Here is a 7459-nt window from a genome sequence, read left to right on the forward strand (position 1 = left end):
TGCTCTGTCGCCCAGGCTGGAGTGCAGTGGCGCGATCTTGGCTCACTGCAAGCTCTGCCTCCCGGGTTCACGCCATTCTCCTGCCTCAGCCTCTCCGACTAGCTGGGACTACAGGCACCCGCCACTATGCCCGGCTAATTTTTTGTATTTTTAGTAGAGACGGGGTTTCACTGTGATCTCGATCTCCTGACCTCGTGATCCGCCCGCCTCAGCCTCCCAAAGTGCTGGGATTACAAGCGTGAGCCACCGCGCCCGGCCCAGCATATCAGCTTCTAATGAGCCTCTGCCAGACTTTCCCTCTCCAGTGTCCCACAGGGGAGACTTAGATGCCACCTAATCAACAATATTTCATATGGTAGTCTCATTCTCATGAGAGAATTTATTTAGGATATACATCGTCCTTCAGCAAAATTATTCATCCAAAATGCATAACCTAATTTTACGGAGTATTGCCAGATTGTTCTTTAAATGAATGAAACATTTGTCCACCAAAAATAGTCCATGAGAATTACTGTATACATTTTTTCCCTACGGATACTTGGATTGACCCAACCATCTAATATTTGCTGCGTGTTTCTGAAGGGAGAAGACTGTGGTGGTTCAGCAGCTAGACAGATACTGATTTCTGACAGTATCTTCTTTTAGGGAGCCAATTTGCAATGTGGTTCAGAAAAATCATTCCCTGACATTCAGTCTAAAATCTGTGTCACACTTTTCTATCAGATTTTTTTCATTTTTTTCTTTTTTTTTTTTTTTTTTTTTTTTTTGAGATAGTCTTGCTCTATCATCGCCCAGGCTGGAGTGCAGTGGCACAATCTTGGCTCACTTTTACCTTTGCTTCCCATGTTCAAGCTTTTCTCCTGCCTCAGCCTCTCAAGTAGCTGGGATTACAGGTGACTGCCACCACACCCAGCTAATTTTTTCTTTTAAAAATTAAAAGAAAGTGGAGATGGGGTTTCACCATGTTGGCCAGGCTGGTCACGAACTCATGACCTCAAGCAATCTGCCTGCCTCAGCCTCCCAAAGTGCTCGGATTACAGGCATGAGCCACCACAGCTGGCCTCTATCAGATTTTTTTTTTTTTTTTTTTTTGAGACGGAGTCTCTCTCTTGTTGCCCAGGCTGGAGTGCAGTGGCGTGATATCCACTCACTGCAACTTCTGCCTCCTGGGTTCAAGCAATTCTCCTGCCTCAGCTTCCTGAGTAGCTGGGATGACAGGCGCATGCCACCACACCCGGCTAAGTTTTGTATTTTTAGTAGAAACGCAGTTTCACCATGTTGGTCAGGCTGATCTCGAACTCCTGACCTCGTGATCCACCCACCTCGGCCTCCCAAAGTGCTATGATTACAGGCGTGAGCCACCGTGCTTGTCCTGGATTTTGATGACCTTTACACCATAATAAATCTTTTTATGCTTATACTATTTGAGAGTGTTTTGTTTCTTTTCCTAAAAGCCATAAAAGAAATACAACAGTAACATCACATTTAATATGGTTAGTCTGAATCCAGAGTTGAATTATTGGAATTTAGATTAGTCCCTCTAAAGATAAAGCTGAATCTCCAGTTTATACAATGTAGTAATTTATCCAAGGTCATGGGACAAATATGTACATGTTTCTTAAAACTACCTCCTGAATGAGCTGAGGGTATCTCAGAAGATAGCAAGATATTATTGTAAGGTGTTCTCTGTTTCTTTGAAAAGAGAAAGGAATTCATCATGCTTCCCCCTGCTCTGCTGAAAATGTATGAGATGTGGCCTAACCTTGTAGTTGTCAGGCTACCTTGCAGGCATGTAAATATGTGAATGCCAACTCAATACTAGTGTGCCCTCTCTCTTCTATTTGGTACACAGCAGTCTTTTGTTGTGAGAATTGTGTTATTTCACCAACAGTGGATATATTCCATTCTTTTCTTCCTCCTAAGTGGACTGTGCCGAGAAGCAGTTATTCATAAGTCCTCTCAGAAGATGGTTTCGTGAGATCAAACAACCATTGTTGTTCAGAGCAGCTTCAAATTTGTGGAATCAATGTTCATACAGCTAGTACGGGATGCTCTTTGAGAGAATTATAAAAATGTTTTAGGTCAAATGTTTTACAAACTCTTTGGAAGTTTGCCTTACAGTTAAACTTTATTGGTTTAATAATAAAGTCACCTCTGGTCATACTTGATACCAAGCTTGGGCTACTAGGAAGCACGGCATTGAATATGCTCATCCCTGACCCTCTCCTCTTTCTTCTCACTCCCACTTTCTAAGGACAGCACTCTTGAATAAAGCAATCTCACACGAGTGTTTATTTCAGTGATGTTTCTCGAGAGAAGCCAGGCCATTAAAATATGCCTCTCTGCTCATCTCATGTACCTCACTGTTTTTCCCCTGCTGTTGGAATCCTCAAAAATTCACTCTGTATTAACATTTAGTTCAGAGTACCTTCAAAAATAGAATGATTCAGGCCAATCTTGACTCTTGAAATGGCACATAAGACATGTTCCCTATATTTGAAAAGTCTTTGACTGAGTGGGACAACTACATAGATAGAAAGGCCTTTTTAAATATCAACAAGTTTAGTTTTTTATGCCCATTTCATGCATCACGCTAGTGCCCCCTCCTAAATTTTTCCATCAGCCAGTATCTCTCCCAATCACAGGGCAAAATTGCAAACAATATGTTAGAATTCTGAATACAGTAATATACTTTTTAAAAATGCATCATAATCTAATTGAGTTTATTGGGAGCTCAACATTGGTTTGGAATTTGAAAATCAATCTCTAATGTCCACATTAACATCAGAAAAAATAAATGATTTTCTCAGTAGATACAAAAAATCTTTTTAAAAATCAACCCTGCTTCATTATTAATATGAAAGTCATCTTAGCAAATTAGAAATAGTGAATTCCCTTAATTTGATAAAACTTATCTATTAGACATGCACATCTAACATCTCACTGAATTGTGAAATATTGAAATATTAAAATCTACCAATTTCTTATTGAAATAACAAACTGCCAATAACTGGACCCATTCTCTCACCTGCCTGCCCCACCCTATTACTGCTTGACCCAGTGAAAACCCAAGGACTTTCAATAGTGTCTTCCAGAATGATAAAATTTTTACCATAACCTTATCACAGTCTGAAGCAATTAGCAAGGTAAATAAATGTTAATCCCCACATGATTGGATTTTGGTATACGACTTCCTGTACAAGACAGAATGCTATAAAAGCCCACAGTCAGCAATGGACTGAGCCATTTGCTCTTTTCCTAGACTAGCTATGGCTGGGCCTGGTCAAGCCTTTCGAGGCTGAAGCTATGGAGTTCCATCCATCAACCTTGGAAGAGCTGTCTTGGAGGCAGGCAGGCCCAGAGCCCCACATGCCATGGGACCTGAACCGACAGCAAGCCGGGACCTGAACCGACAGCAAGCCTGGGCCTGGGCACTAGATAACTTCCCTGTGCTGAGCCGCCACTCCTGCCAATGCCATCAGCTCTACGGGAGCTCTGCTGCGGGCTGGCTGCTGCACTGAGATTCTACTAGGCACGCAGCTCTGCCCGGATATGAGAGGGGCCAAAAACGGCCTTTAGACTCTCATGTCGATGAGGCAATGGTTGAAACCACAGACGGGCTCCAGTCCCCTCAAGAAGACGCAGATGCTACCAACGGTGAGATGCAAAGCGGCCTGAAGCTGTCTGGAGATGCCAGCGCCTGTGGAGGTGGAAGTACACACGCCCAGGGCACCCCCTGCCGCCCAGGCCGCCTCCGGAAGCTGCTGGAAACCTAGGATTCCATCAGGAAGGAACCCGGAAAGGAGAGGAACCCCAGGCTTTCTGCAGGCCTGCGGCACGACCTGCTTCAACTGCTGCCCTGGAAGGAGTCCGAAGCACTCCAATGGGGACCCTCATGCCGTCCCTGCGGACATTTGCACTGGAACTGTGCCTGCACGCATAAGAGCCTTGAGGTCTGTGTTGTGGAGATCTTTCCTTAATTTGTTTTTCCTCATCTGAGCGTCCTAAACATTTTTCATTTAGAAAAACTCTCTTCATGGAATGAATAATATGCAATGTGCTTAGGAACTCTTCTTTCAGATGTACTCAAAATTGCTATGGTTCTTCCATTGAAACAGTACACATTAATTAAATCCTTTCCGTATTCTCCACCGGTGAAATTGATTTTGAGCTGGTAAATCAAGATTGGTATAGATGGGCCTGAAGCAGACAGAAAGGGGGCAGGGAGCTTTTTTTTTTTTTTGAGCTGGGGTCTCACTAGTCTTCCTGGGTAGCCCAGGCTGATGTGTAGTGGCATGATCATGCTTTAGTTTAAATTCCATGGGGCCTTTGAGGAGCTGTGGATACTAGCAGGGTGGAAGGGGACAGCTGGGTGGATCACTTGCTGGAGTTGCTTCAAAACTGACCCTGGCCCTGCAGATGAAGGCAGGGAACAGACATTAACAGTGTTCTTTAAATCAGCAGTCCCCAATCTTTTTGGCACAAGGGACTTGTTTTATAGAAGACAAATTTTCCATGGATGGGGGGTTGGTAGACAGGGATAGTTTGGGGATGAAGCTGTTCTACCTCAGATAATCAGGCATCAGATTCTCAGGAGGAGCACACAAGGTAGATCCCTTGCATGTGCAGTTTACAATAGGCTTCATGCACTTAAGAGAATCTAATGTCTCTGCTGATCTGACAAGAAGTGGAGCTCAGGTGGTACCGCTGGGCTGCTGGCCACTCCCCTCCTGCTGTGCCACGGGGCTCCTGATGCTAACGGTGGAGCGTGTCCAGGTTCTTGGCGTCTTGAACAATGAATTGGACAAAATGCGCAAGCAAAGCAAGGACGGAATGAAGGGATTTATTGAAAACAAAAGTACACTCCACAGTGTGGTAGTGGGCCTGAGCATAGGGGCTCAAAGGCCCTGTTACAAAGTTTTTGTGAGTTTAAATACGCTCTGTCTGGGGTACGCCCTATGTAAATGAAGAGGATGAAGTAAAGTTTCAAAGTCATTTACTGGGTGTATGCCCTATGGAGAGGATATTTCCTGTTATAGCTGAAGTGTGAATGGGCCTTATATTCCCGGCCTCCAGACCCTATTTTCCTGCCTCACTAACAGGCCAGGGTCTAGTACAGGCATGCTGTCTGGGGAGTTGGGGACCCCTCCTTTAAATAGTTTAAAGTTTACATTGTAATAAGGGCTGGAAGAGGGGGTTGGGATGTCCTTCACATGAGGCCGATGGCGCCTGCCTACGGCAAAGCTGGTTGGCCTGCTGGGGGTGCAGTGGGGCAGGTGTAGCCTCTTTGCCTCATTTTCCCCTGCACTGCCCAGTCATCTCCTGGACTGCCTGCACCATCAAGATCTGGACTTCAGAGCACGTCTTTGATCACCTGTGGGAAATAGTTAAAACAGTTGCGATGCACAAATACCCAAAAGCCCTATGAACCAGAGCATGGTGTGGGTTGATGTGTTGGACAGACATATAGATCCCAATGAAGAGTTGCACAGCCACAGACTTCTCTGCACAGAATGGGAACTACAAGTCTCTTATTGGTACAGCAAGAACCAAAACATATGTGCTAGAATATTCTGTAGTTAATTCTACAGAGAAAACAATGGAACTTAAATCTACTAATATTTCACTTAAAATATGGTTTCAGTAGGTGAGAGACTTATACACAAACCACATCCTCAGGACCCAGAAAAAGATTATTTTGACTCAAGAAGCCATAATCACTGAAAGGAGGCAGCCTCAACAGTTACGTTGAAGGACTGATGGCAAGTAGGATGTCTTCAAATGCTAACAAAGGCCGGGAAGCACTGGAATGGGCCATACATAAAGTACATGTTAAAAAATGAAGAATTGATGGCTTCCACAAGAGGAGGCATAAGAACTCTGGTAGTGGCTGCAGCAGCCTTTGTATTGAATTGATAATGAGTGTGTGTAGACAAGTACCCCAAGTCTCTCCAAGCTGGCAATATATTTATTTTAAAACTATAAATATATTTTAAGTAGAATTTTTAAAAAGTAGGCTGACATAAGACAGTGACTTTAGATCAAAACAAAGAGATGCATGGCGTCTAAATAAAAGAGATCATCTGAAATTAGTGTTGTTTGAAATGACTGTCTAATATTGGAGATTCCAGTATTTATGAAAAATTTAACAATTTTTTGAAAGAAATTATTCTTCTTAATGTTTATTTTAAATTCACGGTACATATGCAGGTTTGTTATTTTGGTAAACTTGCGTCATGGGAGTTTGTTGTACACATTATTTTATCACCCAGGTATGAAGCCTGGTGCCCATTATTATTTTTCCTGATCCTCTCCCTCCTTCCACCATCCACCTTCAATAGGCTCCAGTGTCTGTTGTTCCCCTCTTTGTGTCCATGTGTTCTCACCATTCAGCTCCAGCTTATAAGCGAGAACATATGGTATTTGCTCTTCTATTCCTGCATTAGTTTGCTAAGAAAAAACGGCCTCCAGCTCCATCTATGTTCCTGCAAAAGACATGATCTTGTTCTTTTTTATGGCTGCATAGTATACCATGGTGTATATATACCACACTTTCTTTATCCAGTCTACTGTTAAAGAACATTTAGGTTGATTCCATGTCTTTGCTATTGTGGATAGTATGGTCTTTATGGTAGAACAATTTATATTCCTTTGGTACATACCCAGTAATGGGATAGCTGAGTCAAATGGTATTTCTGTTATTTGGTCTTTGAGGAATTGCCATGCTGTTTTCCACAATAGTTGAACTAATTTACACTCTCACCAATAGTGTATAAGCAAAATTTTAACGTTTTCTTAAAAAGTACTTGGAAGTTTGCATTGACACTGAATCAACTTGAGGTAGAATTTTAAAGCTTTTCATACTTTGGAACCCCATCTGGCTTTGGTCCAACCCCAGAACGAAGCAGAGCCATCTCTTACATACAAACAATTGCCCTGCTGCTGTAAACTTCAACAGCTTGCATGAGGAAATTCAATTTAAAAGGAGAACTTGTATAGCTTTCAAACATATTAATTTGTTTAATAATAATAACTTGCTCTGCAAGTTATTTTAAACCATCATTAAAAACCAGTGTTTGCCGGGTGCGGTGGCTCATGCCTGTAATCCCAGTGCTTTGGGAGGCCAAGGAGGGCAGATCACGAGGTCAGGAGTTTGAGACCAGCCTGGCCAACATAGTGAAACCCAGTCTCTACTAAAAATACAAAAAATTAACCAGGCTTGATGGCAGGCACCTGTAATCCCAGCTACTTGGGAGGCCAAGGCAGGAGAATCGTTTGAACCTATGAGGCGGAGGTCGCAGTGAGCTCAGATCACACCACTTCACTTCAGCCCGGGCTACAGTGCGAGATTCTGTCTCAAAAACAAAACAAAACAAACAAACAAACCAGTGTTTTGGTTTACTACTGAAGTGTATTTGGAGTGAAAATGATCACTAAAATAATATATGACTCTAACAAA

At 42.9% G+C, this 7459-nt stretch overlaps 1 pseudogene; it reads left to right on the forward strand.

Moving 5' to 3' along the window:
• Positions 1–3690: 3690 nt before the first annotated feature.
• LOC116456751 (PRELI domain containing protein 3B-like) lies at positions 3691–5916 on the forward strand (annotated as a pseudogene).
• The last annotated feature ends 1543 nt before the right edge of the window (positions 5917–7459 follow it).

This window comes from Hylobates moloch, unplaced genomic scaffold, assembly GCF_009828535.3.
Source record: "Hylobates moloch isolate HMO894 unplaced genomic scaffold, HMol_V3 SCAFFOLD_17, whole genome shotgun sequence".
Lineage (NCBI taxonomy): Eukaryota > Metazoa > Chordata > Mammalia > Primates > Hylobatidae > Hylobates > Hylobates moloch.